We start from the raw sequence: 19886 nt of genomic DNA, 5'->3' as shown, positions 1-19886 counted from the left end.
TTCGCACGTCCACAGTCTACTCCGTCGCGCCTGCCCACAGTTCAACTGTCGGTTGCGCATCTGTTGTTTACAGTTGTCAGTGCACGTTGAGGTTCAAATGGCTCTGAGCACTATGAGACTCAACTGCTGAGGTCATTAGTCCCCTAGAACTTAGAACTAGTTAAACCTAACTAACCTAAGGACATCACAAACATCCATGCCCGAGGCAGGATTCGAACCTGCGACCGTAGCGGTCTTGCAGTTCCAGACTGCAGCGCCTTTAACCGCACGGCGACTTCGGCCGGCATCAGTGCACGTTGCCACCAAAATTACTGCGCCGACATCGGTTATAATAGGAATAAAATCAGTCTCGGATCATTTTGACCGGACGACTTAATATTTTCATAAAAAAGGCGAACTGCAACGCAATTAAAGATTAATATAATAGGTGGTATACTCTAAAATATTTTCCAACCCTCAGCCCGCGGGCCGCATGCGGCCCAAAACAATTATTAAAGTGGCCCAAGAAGCGAGCACCTAGAGTAGTGTTAAGTGTATTATGTACGGCGCAAAAACATTCGTCTTCTTCCAATGTGGCCCACGTAAGCTAAAATGTTGGACATCCCTCATGTACCGGGACTGTCTATAGACATGTAGCTCGACAATATATACAGTCATTCTAGATAATTTGTGCCGCGTACACACTTGAATGACTCGCTCCTCGATATCTGCTGATTATTGCTGACCGTGTTGGGATCGTGGCTTGTGCAATGATAATAACGGATAGTGAAAGAAATTGAAACAGGAGACGTTGGTGGAAACATGAACTGTTTGTGCAGGGGCCTCATTTCGGCTGTAATTTAAGTTCCATTCTGAAAACTGAAGGCAACATGTTTCTTCAACATCAGTCAATGATAATATCTTTTGGCCACCTCTTCGATAACCAAATTCTTGTTGTTGCGACTTTTATGTTCGGAATTATAACTTCCCACAAACGTGATGCTGCGTGGAAATCTTCAGTCAACAGCAACACTTCCTCCGTTAGTCACATATTAATAAGAGACGTTTAACAACAATAAGATCAAGAATAATTAAATACTGACCAAGTTTTTCCCATGTCGCAAAGAGAATAACTGGAGGCAGTTTCCATCAACACGTCCACACTATGAAATGTTGCGCAGTATTGCCTAAGAATTGTCTCAAGTCTCCGATTTCAAACGGGAGTCAAAAGCTCTGCGATTTTGTTGCAAAAGCATGCCTATAGGATTGTCTCTGAGCTGTTTATATGAAAATTGGTTAGATTGTCCACAGACACTGCTAGACTTTGTGTACTAGTATATACAAGGCCACTGGCATGATGTCACGGTCGTAGAAGTCAGCCTAAGTTGGCCGTACCTTCATTTGCACACAAGACGTGGTTCGCATTCAGTTTCGTAAACCGATTGGTCTGATGTAGCAGAAGAGCTTTCGGGGATTAGATACTCGGTATCATTCTCCCGGAAACATAGACCAGGTTGATACAACAGACAGAAACAAAATTTGCCATGTTAAATACGCATTGGTTGCTTAACTATTAACTAAAAGTTTATGAGAGTTTGTAAGAGATACAACATTTCCCTCTTCTGCGGATGAAAATATTTCCCGTCTGTATTAAAGGAGTAAATACAAAATAGCAGATAACTATATTTCTCTAACGTTGCTTTCAAGCATCTGTTTGTCAAACACATTTGTTAGAAACAAAATTATTAACAGAGGAAATATACAGTCAGAGCTGCATAGTCGTTTCATCTTCACTCCACGTCAGCTGGGGACTGTTCAAACTGCTGGAGACTCTATAATGGTTTGGGGCGCGTGCAGTTGGTGTAATGTGTGACCCCTGATACGTCTAGATACGACTCTTACAGTTGTCGCGTAAGTTAGCATCCTGTCTGATCACCTGCGTCCATTATTGTCCATTGTGCTTTCCGACGGACTTGGGCAGCTGCAGCAGGACAATGCGGCACCTCACACGTCCACAATTGCTACAGAGTGCTCAAGGAACACTTTCGCTGGTCACCAATCTTTCCAGGCATGAACATTATTGAGCATTGTATTTACTATTAAAAACAGTCTTGATCACGATTTACTTATCAAGGTGACTGGTTTCGAACACTACTGTGGTTATCTTCAGACCATTGAGTAGGAACCTCTTACTGTTGGAGAATGTAGTAGTTGGCTCTGAGCACTATGCGACTCAACTTCTGAGGTCATCAGTCGCCTAGAACTTAGAACTAATTAAACCAACTAACCTAAGGACATCACACACATCCATGCCCGAGGCAGGATTCGAACCTGCGACCGCAGCGGTCGCTCGGCTCCAGACTGTAGCGCCCAGAACCGCACGGCCACTCCGGCCGGCAGAATGTAGTAGTGATTCTCCAACAGAGGTTCCTACTCAATGGTCTGAAGATGACCACAGTAGTGGTCGAAACCGGTCACCTTGATAAATAAATCGTGATCAAGACTGTTTATAATAGTAAATATTTGTATGATATTGATCATTGCCACTCCTATAATGTATTCAAAAGTAATTATTGAGCATATCCGGGATGGCTTGCAACGTGCTGTTGAGAAGCGATTTCCACCCGCTCGTACTCTTACGGATTTATGGACAGCGCTCCAGGATTGGCTTGGGTCTGAGCACCATGGGACTCGACATCTGAGGTTATCAGTCCCCTAGAACTTAGAACTTTTTTTTTTTTTTTTGGTCATCAGTCTACTGACTGGTTTGATGCGGCCCGCCACGAATTCCTTTCCTGTGCTAACCTCTTCATCTCAGAGTGGCACTTGCAACCTACGTCCTCAATTATTTGCTTGACGTATTCCAATCTCTGTCTTCCTCTACAGTTTTTGCCCTCAACAGCTCCCTCTAGTATCATGGAAGTCATTCCCTCATGTCTTAGCAGATGTCCTATCATCCTTAGAACTACTTAAGCCTAACTAACCTAGGGACATCACACACATCCATGCCCGAGGCAGGGTTCGAACGTGCGACCGTAGCGGTCGCGCGGTTCCAGACTGAAGTGCCTAGAACCGCTCGGTCACAGCCGCCGGCGCTCCAGGATTCATGGTGTCAGTTCCCTCCAACACTACTTCAACATTAGTCGAGTCCTTGCCACGTCGTGTTGCGGCACTTCTGCGTGCTCTCGGGGGCCCTACACGATATTAGGCAGGTGTACCAGTTTCTTTGGCTCCTCAGTGTATTTTAGACATTATGGAACGTTTTTGCTTGTACTGGAAATTTTACTGCTACCCAAAGTGGCCTCTTTTCGCTTTCCGATTAACATATTTTGCCTGCATGTTTGTTGTGGGACCGGGAATTTCAGTTCGCTGGCTGCTGTGAGCGGCGTCCCGTTTGCGACAGACCGGCGCGCCCGGTGCGTCCGCCTTGCGACAGCCACATTTATCGCTTCGCTCCCCTCCCCTCCGGCAGCCGCGTCAACACAATTCCACTGCGCGTGTCTGCCCGTCAGCGATGTTGGTCTGGGGTGCAGGCGGTGCTTTCCGAAGCAGACGCCTGTATTATTCCTGCGACGATAACGCCCCGTGGAATTCTTCTCGATTGCTTCACGACCGCCGCCCGTTGCTGCAGTGCGGGAATGGTTCCTGTGCTCCGATGGACTACCTGTACATACTCTAAGGCCCGTATTACGGTGAAGACTATCTTTGACAAAGACCTTGATCAAAGATTTCTTCAGACTTCTTTGACCAAACCACTTCGCTGGAGCAATTACGCTACCGCAAAATTTCTCGTCGTAGTTGCTCGGGAATGGGTGCAGAAAAGGCACCTGCCTGTACAACAGCACATCTTGGCGCCGAGCGCATTGCTCGAACAGAAAGAGACATGGAAACGATTGTGAGGGGAACCGTACACAGCGAGACGCTGGAACTGTTCACCAGCTCTTGCTTCGTGTGTTACAGTACTAGGACGTACAGAACGACGACAATGGGCGAACAAACATTTCCGTTTGTCATTATGAAAATAGTTCCTTACATTTGCATCCACGATACTCATCTAAAAAATGCCGTTTCTTAACTGCATTCTCCACAATCGATGTATTCTGGAACGCCTGCAACTGTGTCATTCTTGATTTAAATAAGGAATCACTGCTCTAGTCACATATTTCTTCACGCTTAATATGATTTATTCTCATTATCAAGAGAAAATATTTACATACGTATTTTATGTGGCGTTTGTTTGCGTGTCGCTCTACTTCTCTTGCTCTGCAGTTGCGTTTGTACGGCAGTAGGACAGATTTCGTTTGTCCGATTTTCCGAAACATCACATAAATTACTTATGTACATCTACATCTGCATGATTCCTCTGCGATTCACAATAAAGTGCCTGGCGGAGGGTTCAATGAACACCTTCAAGCTGTCTCTCTACCGTTCCACTCTCGAAAGCCGCGCGGGAAAAACGAGCACTAAAATTTCTCTGTAGGAGCCCTGATTTCTCTTATTTTATCGTGATGATCATTTCTCCCTATATAGGTGGGTACCAACAGAAAGTTTTAGTAATCGGAGGAGAAAACTGGTGAATGAAATTTCATGAGAAGATTCCGTCGCAACGAAAAACGCCTTTGTTTTAATGATTGCCACTCCAATTTACGTATCATGTCTGTGGCACTATCTCCCCTATTTCGCAATAATACAAAACGAGCTGCCCGTCATAGAACTTTTTCGATGTCATCCGTCAGTCCCACCTGATGCGCATCCCACACCGCAGAGTAATTCAGGATAGGACGGACAAGCGTGGTGTAAGCAGGCTCTTTAGTAGACCTGTTGCACCATTTACGTGTTCTGCCAATGAATTGCAGTCTTTGGTTTGCTCTACCCACAACATTATCTATGTGATCGTTCCAATTTAGGTAATCTGTAATTGTAATCCCTAAGTATTTACTTGAATTCACAGCCTTCAGATTTGTGTGACTTATCGCGTAATCGAAATTTAGCGCATTTGTTTTGGTACTCATGTGCATAACTTCACACTTTCCTTTATTCAGGGTCTACTGCCACTCTTCGCACCATACAGATATCTTGTCTAAATCATTTTGCAATTCGTTTTGGTCATCTGATGACTTTACAAGACGGTAAATGACAGCATCATCTGAAAACAATCTAAGACGGCTAGTTATGTCGTTAATACAGATCAGGAACAGTAGAGTGCCTATAACACTTCTTTGGGGAACGCCGGATATTACCTCCGTTTTACTCGATGACTTTCCGTCTATTACTACTAACTGTGACCTTTCTGACAGGAAGTCACGAATCCAGTCGCACAACTGAGGCGATACTCCATAGGCACGCAGTTTGGTTAGAAGACACTTGTGAGGAACGGTGTCGAAGGCCTTCTGTAAAGTCGGCCGAGCGGTTCTAGGCGCTACAGTCCGGAACCGCGCGACCACTACGGTCGCAGGTTTGAATCCTGCCTCGGGCATGGATGTGTGTGATGTCCTTAGGTTAGTTAGGTTTAAGTAGTTCCAAGTTCTAGGGGACTGATGACGTCAGAAGTTAAGTCCCATAGTGCTCAGAGCCATTTGAACCAGCCCTCTGTAAATCTAAAAATATGGAATCAATTTGACATCCCCTGTCGATAACACTCATTACTTCAAGAGTATAAAGAGCTAGTTAATTTCACAAGAACGATGTTTTCTGAATCAGTGCTGACTATGTGTCAATAAATCGTTCATAATGTTCGAACACGGCCTGTGTTACAAAACCCTACTGCAAATCGACTTTAGTAAATATTTGTGCTTAATAATGAGAATAAATTTTCGCAAAGCATCGCCCTAAACAAGAAAAATGCGTAACTGGTACAGTATTTCATCCTTTAAATCAAGAATACCTTTTCTGCTGGAGATCGTCTCGTAGTTAGTTTAAGACTTTCCGACAGAGGTGAAAGCTATTCTTTGAAGTATAGTACTCGAATCAAGGCAGTGCACAATTTCACGTATTATTCCAATATATGTGAACCGACATCTAAACCCTTAAAGAGGAATTTATGAAGATTATGTTATTTATAGCACAAATAAATACTATCGTTTCTCTCATGTGCATTTTGACAACACCTCGCTTTCCACACCTTCATCTCCTTCCACATCGTGTCTGCTCCTATATATAAGCTTAACGTCATCCACAGTGCAGCCATTCCGAATGCAGCTGATTGCTGCAGCTACTATATTTCCTTATAAGGTCCTAGCCGTTTATTACGGGTTTCGTAGTCAGCTCGCTTTGAGTTGTGAAGAATTTCGTATTCTTGATACATTGCAATGAATACTATGGTGGTCGCCACGCACAAAATATACTCATGTTCAGAAAAAAACAGAACATCTTAAACGACTACAGATAGAACGTTCATACTCACAGTGAAACGGTACAGTAGTTTCCGCTCCATAAACAGCAGGTTTCGGTGCTCGCTCGCACCGGGAAATACAAACAGAGGCGGCTCCGCAGCCAATTTTATTACACGACGAGGCCGGCCGCGGGTGCAACAGAACCCATGTGCACGGGTGGAAAGAAATGTGTCAGGCTTCATAATACGTATTTATATGTGTCGTGTATTGTGCATTTCTTGTACATGAATGTGAATCTGCACATGCACTTTTCTAATCCTCCTCACACCTTTCCGTAAAGCGTGGCCAAATCTTAGTTGGGAAGTAGTTCTGTAGTATAGTAGTGCCAACCTTACTCCTGGGTAGGGGATCAGAGAGACAGCACAGGCAGGTAAAAGTCAAAGACTTTCCAGTGTCATAAGATTTGGGGTGGAGAGGTTGGTCACGGCCAAGTGGTTCGACCACCCCCTCCACCGGGGCAAAGGAAGACCTTCGGGTGCCCGCCATATTCTGGGAGTGTTACAGGAGACGGGTAAGTGAGCAGATGTACCCTCTGTTGTGGGTTGGCAGGAGAGCCAACGCCGTATTATTAGAGGAAGCCGAAAGGCACGCGTTTTAGCTCACGCAGGCTGGCGTGAGGTCTGGAACAGGACAAGGAAATTAGACTTTAGAAAAACGGATGTAGCTGGTGGAATACTTAACTTTAATCCATTAATGATGAGCGTCGCTCTTGACGGTACATGATTACAGTATCAATAGTAACTGGTACTGGCGCCTTGCTAGGTCGTAGCAAATGACGTAGCTGAAGGCTATGCTAACTATCGTCTCGGCAAATGACAGCGTATTTTGTCAGTGAACCACCGCTAGCAAAGTCGGTTGTACAACTGGGCCGAGTGCTGGGAAGTCTCTCTAGACCTGCCGTGTGGCGGCGCTCGGTCTGCAATCACTGATAGTGGCGACACGCGGGTCCGACGTACACTAACGGACCGCGGCCGATTTAAAGGCTACCTAGCAAGTGTGGTGTCTGGCGGTGACACCACACCCTCAGTGCGTCTGTCTCAATGTTCACGTATGGAAGAGAGGTATCTGAATATTTGTACTGTAAGATGGCAAGAACTATGCCCCTTACATGAAGTCATTAAAGAACACCTAACTCACGTTGAGCGAACAGTAGGGCTGAACAAAATGACTGACAAGGCACAATGCATCTTGTAGAGGGTATAGTATGGACGTAGTGGAATAATTAATGTCGAGTGATGGTTATAAAGTAATTCACACGACATGAAAACTTTGTGGAAACGAGTCGCTTTACTGGATGCTAGTTTACCCCAGGGAAGTATTTGACCGTGGCCGGCTGGGGGAGCGGCTAAGGGAAGCGACAATAGGCAGCTTAGGGCGGCTCAAGCTCTGAGAAAGCGGTAACGGTGCGCGGCCTCCAGCCGCCTTAAGATGAGTGACAGTGAGTGGGTGGTTGACCCCAACTCCATGCTGTTGTACCGGGAAACAGATGGAGAACTTGTACGCCTGTTGATAAATGTCCGTCATTCCGTTTTCTGTGAAACATGCGAGAAAGCTGCGCAAAGCTACTGTGGAGCGGTCAACACAGGTCAAAATATGCGTGTTCGTGACTATAGCAACTTCATGCTGAATTCACGGTCTGCAGAGTCTGAAGTAAATCAGGTGAAGAGTGACAGAATGAAATACGCCGGCCTCCGATGGGAACGTAGGACCAACGAATTTGAAGTACTCTCCTGGGAGTCAGAATTCCCAAAAAAATTGGTGTTTTGTGCAGACGCTAACCTTGATGGGTGGCCTGGGAGGAGTGAAATAGCAGAAGTTGAGAGGAAGGGAAATTTTGTGGGAATTTGTTCACTTCCCAGAGCAGGCATTGGTCGGTGCTGGGAAGCGACGCATAATTAACGTGACTTGCGCTGCAATTGGCGTAAGTGATTTTGCTGGAAGGGAAACCGAGGCAAAGAGCGAACTGTGAGAAGTCTCTGAGAGTTTCTTCTGTTTCCAGCTAGCCTAGAGTGCGGACGTAACGTTCTTGACTCAGCTTGCCTGAGAAAGAGTGAGCATCTCTGCAGTTTAGGACTTAGCAAAGGGAATGATTGAGCTTGGAGATAGGAAGTTTTGGTTCAGCTATGTACTGAGCAAGATACCTAGGAGTGAATAGACGAGCGCAGCCTTGCAGGACTACGAGGTCGGCCGATGTCCACACAACGACGACGCTCCGCCACGCTGTATTCGGTGATATTGCGCCCGCTCCAGCCACTGATTAATTTGTTGGATCACTTCGGCAAAGTTTCCACGAGGGTTCCATGGGCCGTGTATTGTAGAATTCTTCTCGCACTTCGCATTACGCCTGGGTCAGTCGACAGGAATTACTTTTGAGTATCGTGCTTTACTCCACGCAAACCCAATTTATGACCACTGCCTGAGGAGAGTCTTGTAATGTCACGATTGAAGGTCTTGAGTTAAAATAAATTTGTGCTAATGGACTGCACCTGTTTCCAATCAAGTAGTTGAAATCCCAAGTCACTTTCTTAGTTAATTTTATGTTCACCAGTGCATCTGGTGTTCAATAGCTGAATATAACATCAATGTGCACCCCTTTTTAATTAAATGTGATCAATTCTGAATAAATTAATGTGCCACCGCAGTTCAATCAGGAGTTACAGGCCATATTACTTTTTTGCGTTATCCGATATTGCGGCAGTTTTGCACTCTCTGTTGATCTGTTAGTCAATTACCTGGGGTGAACAAACGCCAAAACCAGCTAAGTGACGGGTGGGGTGTTACAGTACTAATTCTTTTATTTCCAGCTTCGGATTGTGTAAGGAAATGAATGTGCTCGTTTAATTTCGGAAATTGACCCCCTGTGTTAATGTATCTGGTCCCCATTTTGCCTGTTATCCTCCTCACATAGTGAATGTCCTATGTAAAATATTGGGAGACTTTGGTGGTATACATTTGGCCAACGCAATTCCGCCTTACCCGTAGAAATGTGCGTGCAGATTAGTATATAATATACCCGAGCTATAAGTTGTAATGTCTGTAAACTGAAACAATTGCTGCAATCGCTGTAAAGTCGAGTGATAATGTTTAAAATAAATAGGTAATCAACTGTCATCAATCTTTAACATACCTTAAAAATCACAAAGAAGTTAAAGGAATTTGTTTAAAATAAAAGATATAGAATGCAGGGACCCACACATCAGCGTGTGAGCCCTCCAGCCCCTTGCCTAGTATCGTACAGAAAGGGCACGCTCTCTAGGTAGCGCTCTCAAGCTCCCCTCCCCAGTTATCCGTTGCGCAATTTTCATTCAGGGCTTGACGACTTCAACTTCCATCTGGCGTCCCTAGGCAAGGAGGTTTGACGGTAATCTTTTAACAGTACATGTACGTTAGTATATCCTGCAGAAATGATTAGCATTTCAGTCATCTCGGTTCAGCATATGTTCTGCTGCCTAGTAGGCACAGAGTACGCCATGGGCCCTGGTAACTTGTTCCATGCGTGACGACATTGACGCGTATAAGGTGCGAATGGCGTCCTATGGTACATCCATCCGTGCTGCATTCACCTGGTTCCAAAGTTCATCTGTAGTGGTTGGTACTGGGTCACAGCACTGTACCCGTCGTCTCACTATGTCTCACACATTTTCGAGTGGCAACTAGTCTGGTGGTCCGTCGGACCACGACAAAAGGCTGGCATCTTGTGACACGAAGAAGGAACGTGTTCGTGCAGCAACATGTTGGTCGTGCATTGTCATGCTTAAAAATGGGGCCTGGGGTGTTGTGCAGCAAAGCTGTGGTTACGGGTCGCAGGATGCTGTCGTTTATCTTCTAGTAAAACCATCAGAAGACCAAAACAAACAGCAAAACGATTAAGAAAAGACATCTAAATTGTGAGAAAATTGGCAATTGGCCCTAAATAATGAAAAGTGTGAGGTCATCCACATTAGTGCTAAAAGCAATCCGTTAAACTTCGATTACTCGATAAATCAGTCTCATCTAAATGCCGTAAATTCAACTAAATACCTAGGAATTACAATTACGAACAATCTGGATTGGAAAGTACGAAGAAAATGTTACGGGAAAGCAAACCAAAGACTGCATTTTATTGGCAGAACATTTTGAAAATGTAACAGATCTACTAAAGAGAGGTCCGCCTGCTTAGCTGAGTGGTAACGCGCTCGCCTCCCAATCAAGCGGGCCCAGGTTCGATTCCCGGCCCGGTTGGAGATTTTCTCCGCTCGTGGACTGGGTGTTGTGTTGTCCTCATCATCATTTCATCATAACCGGTACGCAAGTCGCCCACTGTGCTAGTGGCTATAATAAGACTCTCACTCGGCGGCCGAAATTCCCCAGATGGGGTCCCCTGGCCAACAATGCCATACGATCATTTGATGATACAAAAGAGACTACCTACACTACGCTTGTCCGTACTCTTTTGGAGTACTGGTGCATGGTCTGAAATCCTCACCACATAGGATCAACGGAGTACATCGAGAAAGCTCAAACAATAATAGCACGCTTTGTACTCGCATCAAAAACAGTTTTGCATCACCACGGTTCCCAGATCTCCTGAAGATAGACGTTAACTGTGGATATTGTCTCACAGACACAGTCCCTTTGACCGGTCAGAGATGTCACTAAACCGTCCAAAGATGTGAACAACCATGCATGAGCAGCGCCTATTAGACGGAGGATGTCCGACAGTGGATCAGTTCCAGTCATTCCACCAGGAAGAAGGTACACAGTATGTGTTGTCTGTAGTTCAACCATGCCTAGACAGTCAATGCCGCAGATCGATCGCAGTTGTTACTTTGTGCCAGGAGGGCTCTCAACAAGGAAAGTGACCAGGCGTCTCGGAGTGAACCAAAGCGATGTTGTTCGGACATGGAGGAGATACAGAGAGACAGGAACTTCGATAACATGCCTCGCTCAGGCCGCCCAAGGGCTGCTACTGCAGTGGATGACCACTACCTGCGGATTACGGCTCGGAGGAGCCCTGACAACAATGCCATCATGTTGAATAACTCTTTTCGTGAAGCCACAGAACGTCATGTTACGACTCAAACTGTGCGCAATAGGCTGCATGATGCGCAACTTCACTCCCAACGTCCATGCCGACGTCCACCTTTGCAACAACGACACCAAGCATCGCGGTACAGATGGGCCCAACAACATGCCAAATGAAGCACTCAGGATTGGCATCACGTTCTCTTCAGCCATGAGTGTCGCATACGCTTTCAACCAGCCTATCGTCGGAGACGTGTTTGGAGGCAAACCGGTCAGGCTGAACGCCTTAGACACACTGTCCAGAGAGCGCAGCAAGTTGGAGGTTACCTTCTGTTTTGGGGTAGCATTATGTGGGGGCGACGTACGCCGCTGGTGGACATTGAAAGCGCCGGAAAGGCTGTGCATTCGTCCTCATGGACGACAATTCGCACTCTCATCGTGCACATATTGTAAATGACTTCCTTTGGGAAAACGACATCTCTCGACTAGAGTGGCCAGCATGTTCTCCAGACATGAACCCTATGAAACATGACTGGGATATATATTGAAAAGGGCTGCTTATGGACGACGTGACCCACCAACCACTCTGAGGGACCTACGCCGAATCGCCGTTGAGGAGTGGGACAATCTGGACCAACAGTGCCTTGATGAACTTGTGGACAGTATGCCACGACGAATACAGGCATGCATCAATGCAAGAGGACGTACTACTGCGTGTTAGAGGTACCGGTGTGTACAGCATTCTGGACCACCACCTCTGAAGGTCTCACTATATGGTGGTACAACATGCAATGTGTGATTTTCATGAGCAATAAAAAGGGTGGAAATGATATTTATGTTGATCTCTATTCCAATTTTCTGTACAGGTTCCAGAACTCTCGGAACCGAGGTGATGCAAAACTTTTTTTGATATGTGTATTATCGCTAAATAGCGGAAAGAGTGTCACGGACATGATACAGGAAGTGGAATGGACACCTTTAAAACAAAGGCATTTTTCGATGCAGCGGAATCTTGTCACAAAATTTCAATCACCTACTTCCTTCGGATAGGAAAATATTTTGTTGACGTCGAACTACGTAGGAAGAAACGATCGTCATAATAAAATAAGGGAAAACCGATATCGCACGTAAAGATATAAGTATTCGGTATCCGGACACCAGGCTGAAAATGACTTACAAGTTCGTGGCACCCACCATCGGTAATACTGGAATTCAGTATGGTGTTGGCCCACCCTTAGCCTTGATGACAGCTTCTTCTCTCGTAGGCATACGTTCAATCAGGTGCTGGAAGGTTTCTTGGGGAATGGAACCCCATTATTCACGGAGTGCTGCACTGAGGAAATGTATCGATGTTGGTCGGCGACACCTGGCACTAAGTCGGCATTCCAAAACATCCCAAAGGTGTTCTGTAGGATTCAGGTCAGGACTCTGTGCAGGCCAGTCAAAAAATGGTTCAAATGGCTCTAAGCACTATGGGACTTAACATTTGAGGTCATCAGTCCCCTAGAATTAGAACTACTTAAACCTAACTAACCTATGGACATCACACACATCAATGCCCGAGGCAAGACTGGAACCTGCGACTGCAGCAACAGCGCAGTTCCGGACTGAAGCGCCTAGAACCACGCTGCCACATCGGCGGGCACAGGCCAGTCCATTACAGGGATGTCATTGTCGCGTAACTATTCCACCACAGGCCGAGCATTGTGAACAGGTGCTCGATCCTGTTGAAAGATGCAATCGCCATCCGCGGATTTCTCTTCAACAGTAGAAAGCAAAAAGGTGCTGAAAACATCAATTAGGACTGTGCTGTGATAGCGCCACGCAAAACAACAAAGGGTGCAAGCCCACTCCATGAAAAACACGACCATACCATAATGCCACCGCCTTCGAATTTTACTGTTGGCACTACACACGCTGGAAGATGACGTTCGCCGGGCATTCGCCATACCCACACACTGCCATCTGATCGCTACAGTGTGTACCGTGATTCGTCACTCCACACAACGTTTTTCCACTGTTCAATCGTCCATTGTTTACGCTCCGTACACCAAGCGAGACGTCGTTTGGCATTTACTGGTTTGATGTGTGGCTTATGAGCAGCCACTAGACCATGAAATCCAAGTTTTCTCACCTCCTGCATAACTGTCATTTGGAATTCCTGTGTGATGTTCTGGATAGACGCCTGCCTATTACACATTCAGACCCTCTTCAACTGTCGGCGATCTCTGTCAATCAACAGACGAGGTCGGCCTGTACGCATTTGCGCTGTACGTGTCCCTTCACGTTTCCACCTCACTATCACATCGGCAACAGTGAACCTAGGGATGTTTAGGAGTGTGTAAATCTCGCGCACAGACGTATGACACAAGTGACACCCAATCACCTGACCACGTTCGAAATCCGTGCGTTCCGCGGAGCGCCCCATTCTGCTCTCTCACGATGTCTAGTGACTACTGAGGTCACTGATGTGGAATACCTGGCAGTAGGTGGTAGCACGATGCACCTAACATGGAAAACGTATGTTATAGGGGGTGTCCGGATACTTTTGATCACATAGTGTAGATACAGATGTAGTGCAGATGTAGATGTAATTCATGTAGGTCACGCTAGTCCCAGTGCCCTGAACATGCACCAGTTGTGACTTGTGGTCGTACCCAGTAGATAAGGCCGTGAGTTGGAGCTGTGTGTCTTGTGCGAATGCAGTCACTGCGATACCGCTCCCTTGTCTGCGACGAACCAAAATGCGGCCGTTATTTTGAAAGAAATATCCTGAATTCGTCCGAAACCATTATCTGTCTCCATTCCTGTCTCCAGTGACGTCGTTCCATACGCCTTTACCATCTAGTATGTTTCTGCACATTCGTTATAGGTAAGCAGAGAAGTGGACGACGTGCAAGTAACCATTCCGTAATAAACGGCGACGGACCGTTACCCCTATTCACTGTCACGACCATTTTAACAGTGCAGTTGCAGCACGTGAACAATAGACCACCTTTGAACATACCCAAACATACCCCTACGCATAAAATATTGAACGTTATTGTCATTAGAAATGTCAGTATTAAATTATGTCGTTTAAATGAGCAGTGTACATCAATCTATGATCTTATAATTCTTAAGTAATTGATATAACCTTTCACTGTATGAAAGCCCGTAATATAATGCTTAATATAATTTACACAAACAAAGATTTCTAAGTGAATATGCCACCGTTTTGGCATCAGGCAGGCACTGGAGAAATCATAAAAAAAAGAGGAACGTGTTTTAAATCAAGTACAGATTCTAAAAACGAACACGCCATTCACGCAGAAGGATGATATTAAGCTTTAGATAAATATCTCTTCCGTATCTCTGGCTACCTCTCCCTATTATAGTGTTCCATTCCCCCGTGAGTATTACACTTTCACCTCCCTCGGAGATGAAACACTAGAGTACGGGAAAGAATAGAAGACTCGTTCACGGGGAATAAGGGCGCAGTAGAATTAATGAGAGAATCTCTGAGTTCCACAATAAATATCAACCAGTAACAGCAAATACACTGTTCACGAATGACAAAAAAAAAGGAGATACTTTTCAAAAAGGGCAGAAAGCATGGAAAGATGGATTACATCGCGGTGAAACAAAGATTCTCGAATCATATATTGTATTCCAAGGCGTGTTCACGAGCAAATATAGTATCAAATCACGATTTCACTATAGTTCAAGAGCACCAACAGCAAAAATGACTAGAATGAGATTTTCACTCTGCATTGGAGTGTCCGCTGGTATGAAACTTCCTGGCAGATTAAAACTGTGTACCGGACCGAGACTCGAACTCGGGACCTTTGCCTTACGCGGGCAAGTGCTCTACCATCTGAGCTACCCAAGCACAACTCACGACCCGTCCTCACAGCTTCAAGTCTGCCAGTACCTCGTCTCCTACATTCCGAACTTGACTGTGTAAGGAAGTAGGATATTGAAGTACTGAGGAGGAATTATGTGTGTAATGAATACCACGGTAGACGATTCATTTGAAGAAGAGTGTACAGAATATCCCAAAAAGAGTCATCACAAAAGTAGGAACGACAAATGTGGGATGATACAGGAAATGCTTTAATTGATCCACGAAAGAAGTAAATACAAAAATGGACCTGAAAAGGAAGGATGATAAAAACGTAAGTCACTTAGGAATACAATCAATAGGAAGTGTGCGGAGGCTAAGGTGAAACTGTTGAAGGAACGCTGTGAAGCAACTGCAAAGAAAATGTTCGTCGGAACGACAAATCTATCCTACAAAATACTGTAAGCAGCTAAATTAAGAGCAAGAGCGCCAAAATTAAGAGTGCATTTCGAATTCAGCTGATAAACGCAGAGGTCAGAGCGGATAAGTGAGAAGAGTTAATTAAAGGACTCTACGATGGGGACGAACTATCTGATGACATGATAGAAAAAGAAATCGGGGTCGAGTTGGAAGACATGGCGATCCAGTATTGCAGAGCGACTTTGAAAGATGTTTGGAACACTTAAAGTCAAACAAATCAGAAGGGAGCGATAATGTCCCGTCGAATTTTCTCAAATCAGTTGGTAAGTGGTAATTAAACGATAACTGAAGTTAGTGTGTAAAAACTATGACACTTTCGGAAGAATATCATCCACTCAGTCCCGAAAATAACAAGGCGGGAAATTCTGCACAATCAGCTTAACAGCTCATGCATCCGAGTTGCTGACAATAATGGTATACAGAACTATAGAAAAAAGCTGAGAACTTGTTAGGTGTTCAGATTGGATTTAGGAAAGGCAAAGAACACCTAGGAAACAATTCTGACGTTGCGCTGCATACTGGAATCAAGACTTAAAATAGTCAAGACATCTCCACACCGCTTGTCGACCTAGAAAAATAGCACGATAACGTAGAATCTGGCAGAACGTTTGAAACCTTCAGAAAAATTGCTGTAAGCTACAGGGAATGACCGTAACGCAATATGTACGGAAACCATGAGAGAAGCGTAATAATGGAAGGCAATGGCAGAAGTGCTCGGATCAAAAATGGGGTAAGGCAGAGATGCAGTCCTTCTCTCCTACGTTTCAACCTGCACATCGACGAAGCAATGACAAAATAAAATAAAGTTTCGAGTATGAGTCAAAATTCAGTGCAAATGGATATCAATGATAAGCTTTGCTGATGACATTGCTAGCCTCAAAGAAAAGAAGAATGAATTACATCACGTGTTGAATGAAGCGAATAGTCTAACGAGGACAGAATGTGGACTGAGCGTAAAACGAAGAAAGACGAAACTGTTGAGGAATGTCAGAAATGAGATTACCAATAAATATCAAAATTGAAGACCACGAAGTAGGGGAAGTGAAGGAATTCTACTATCTTTGGAAGCAAAACACCGTATGGGGATATAAGAAGCAGACTAACAAAGGTGAAGAGAACATTCCTCGCTACCAAGTATCCCCTTGTGTCAAGCGCAGGCTTGAATTAGAGGAAGAAGTTTCTGAGAATGTACAATGTCAAATGAAAACGAGACGGACTATGTAACGAACATGGCATGGCCGTTAGTAACGCAGTTAGGTGTGTGTTTGGAATGCCCCCTGAAAGGTTTCTGTTGGATTCCTTTCCTGTTAATTTCTTAAATCTGTTGTCATTTACGGCATACATTCCATTTCTAAATTTACTGTGGTGTTTCAGACTCTATCTGGGAGGAGATTGAGCAGTGGAACGTGTTTCTTTTACAGATAAAGAAGAACGATCTGTCACACTACTACACTTTAAAACACAGTTTATATGTAATTCATGTCACACAGCCTCACATGGAACCTACATCCGCTTTTTTTATATAGTGTATATGATAAGATATTGTCATCCCCCTTCCCTTCTGAGTGAGAGGATGAATGAGCAAATGTATTTCTAGTTGCACGCTTGATGGTAGCAGACAAGCCTGTCTGCTAGAGAACAGTAGGACCAACGTCAGAACAGGTAGCTACGCTTTCTAAAAGCAAAGAGGTTTCTACTCTTGGTATGGTCCTATCCATTCCTTGACATGTTGGTATAGGAAGCTGCCTCTCTGGTCACTTCCGATTGTATCTGTGAGGCACCTTCAGTAGGGGCCCACGCCAGTCGGTCCACGTCGAGCGTCTGAAGTGGTAAGATCTCTGGCTAAGCGCGTCTCTGCTAAGGCCGTAGGACAATGGATTTCTTAGTTTCAGCCTAACTGAAAATTTAATCACCTTTGTTTCAGGTTTAGATCTAAAATATCTTATCTTAAATTGCAATGCAGTGTAATTCGAGTGTGAAGTTCACAATATCTTCCAGTAGTTGCTTTGTCACTACTTTGTGAGCAAGGTGGAACTACGTATTGACGATCCATAACTCTAAGATCATCAATCTTAAATGCGGATTTGCGTGAAATTATAACATCTCGTCTTGACAATATTTTTCAATATAGCAACTTTTCTTTATGTTCAACCCACGTGGGGTGTAGTTTGTGAGACCAGTACCTCGTGCTTATATAATTGTTTGACTCATCAGGTTAATAGTATGACGATAGTAACCAGTTCGATGTTTTTCTTTTGCAAATTGCGTTTCGATGTAATTTATTTTAACTATCAAAATTATTGTGGAGTTACACTCTTTGTGTGAACCAAGTTGATCACGTGAAGCATGTGGTGTAATAATCAAAGTAGCCCTCAGCTATTCTTTTCGAGAAGATTTCACAGACAATTAGTATGAATTTAGTATACCAGTGTGTGGTAATTTTATGATGGACAGGATTGTGCTACGAACGTAACTTCTTTGGGTGAAGATTGAATCGGTTGGTTGTGGTTAATTTCTTCTTGCATATGTTTCAACGTTCTTCGTTATTTTATGAATGCAGTGTTGTATGCAGTCCCCCAATCTTGGCTCCATATTTAATGTGTTCCGTAAGATTACAAACCCACATTTTCACAATCCTAAATAAGGCATCCGTTTAGTTATGAATCAAGTATAATAGGCTGAAATTTTAATGGAAGAATGATCAATGTTAAAATAAATGTCCAAATATAAACTGATTTATTTAAATTCTCTTTATATATATATATATATATATATATATATATATATATATATATATATATATATCACCGGTTGTCGTTAGATGACTATTAAGAGATTATAATTAATGTTAGTCTGGTTGGCAATTTGGTAAGCTAGACTGTATACCTGGTGAAACAGGTGCTCAGTAATGCAAGGATAACTTCCCCTGATAGCTCACAGCTTTTAACCCGCTTTTACTATCTTGAATATCAGCACCGCTTTGAGAACAACTTAATGCATCAACTTTACACCCCTATTGGGAATCAGAAAGGAACAGCGCCATCTTTCACCGCTGTGCCATTCGTCTGTTAAGACGCGCTCCGAGGTCAGCGAGTCGTGTAAGCGTCCGGCTTCACTATGGAGGACAGGAAAGAGGAACAACGAATTGGAGTGACTGTGGTAGAAGTGTCAGAAAGTGATATTGATGTCCGAATGCCTGCCGTACGTTGCGAATACGTGCGCGTGTGTTTGTACGGAATAAACGATTTCTAAGAAGATCAGGTGTTACTCAAAGACAGCAGTCGGCCAGGACAGGTCCAACGGCTCGTTCTTTACTCCTTCTGCCACTGCTGCGGTGGATGTTTTCTTAAGAACCGACCGACGACACAGGGTGGAAGACATAAGGCTCATGTTGGGCGTCAGCCACGGTACCGCACACGCCATTGTCACAGAGCATATGAAGTTCCGGAAAATCAATGAGCAGCGGGTTCCCCACAGCTAGACGAAGGAGCAGAAGTTGAACACAATGTCGACATCACGGCAGCACCTGTAACAGTATCACGATGAGGAATATCGTTTCCTCTCCCGTACTGTCGCAGTACACATCATTTTGAGCCGGAGAGCAAGCCAATAATGGAAACACACGCACTCACTCGCACCGAAAAAATCCAAATCCGTGCTCGCCGACTCCGGGAATGTCATAATCACCCTTTTCTTTGACTGCAAGTATTGGGTCTTGCCCACTCGTCTCGTATAGGGTGCCTAAGGGATGGTGCGTTCTCGGAATGCTATACAACAGTTCAAGCAAATAACGTTAGTAGTTTTGTAAGGTAGCAGTATTTTGCACCTTACTGTAATAGAATAATTGTTGCAAAGACGAGTTAGATATCGGTTATTATGTTATTTATCAGGCAATCAGCCTATTGGAATTATATAGGGAGTATCAGACGGCATAAGACGCGTATTAACTTTAAGAAATTGGCATGTTGCATGAAGTCCGGATTCAGGTAATATTTTCACGGAGTTTGGCTGGAGCGGACGCGCGGCACAGCTCAAAGGTAGTGCAGATGGGTGCGGAAGTTTACAACCGACCATTAAGAGTCGGCATACGAAAGCGTCCCACTGGGGGAGGCGCGCCGCCGGTGCAGGTAGGCACCCACTGCGCGGACAACACTGGCGCCTCGTAGGCGCTGGACGTTACGCCGACGCCACTATGTCGAGATGAGATG

The sequence above is a fragment of the Schistocerca serialis genome, chromosome 7 (assembly GCF_023864345.2).
Source record: "Schistocerca serialis cubense isolate TAMUIC-IGC-003099 chromosome 7, iqSchSeri2.2, whole genome shotgun sequence".
In the NCBI taxonomy this organism is placed as follows: domain Eukaryota; kingdom Metazoa; phylum Arthropoda; class Insecta; order Orthoptera; family Acrididae; genus Schistocerca; species Schistocerca serialis.
Note: the sequence above shows the minus strand (reverse complement) of the source record.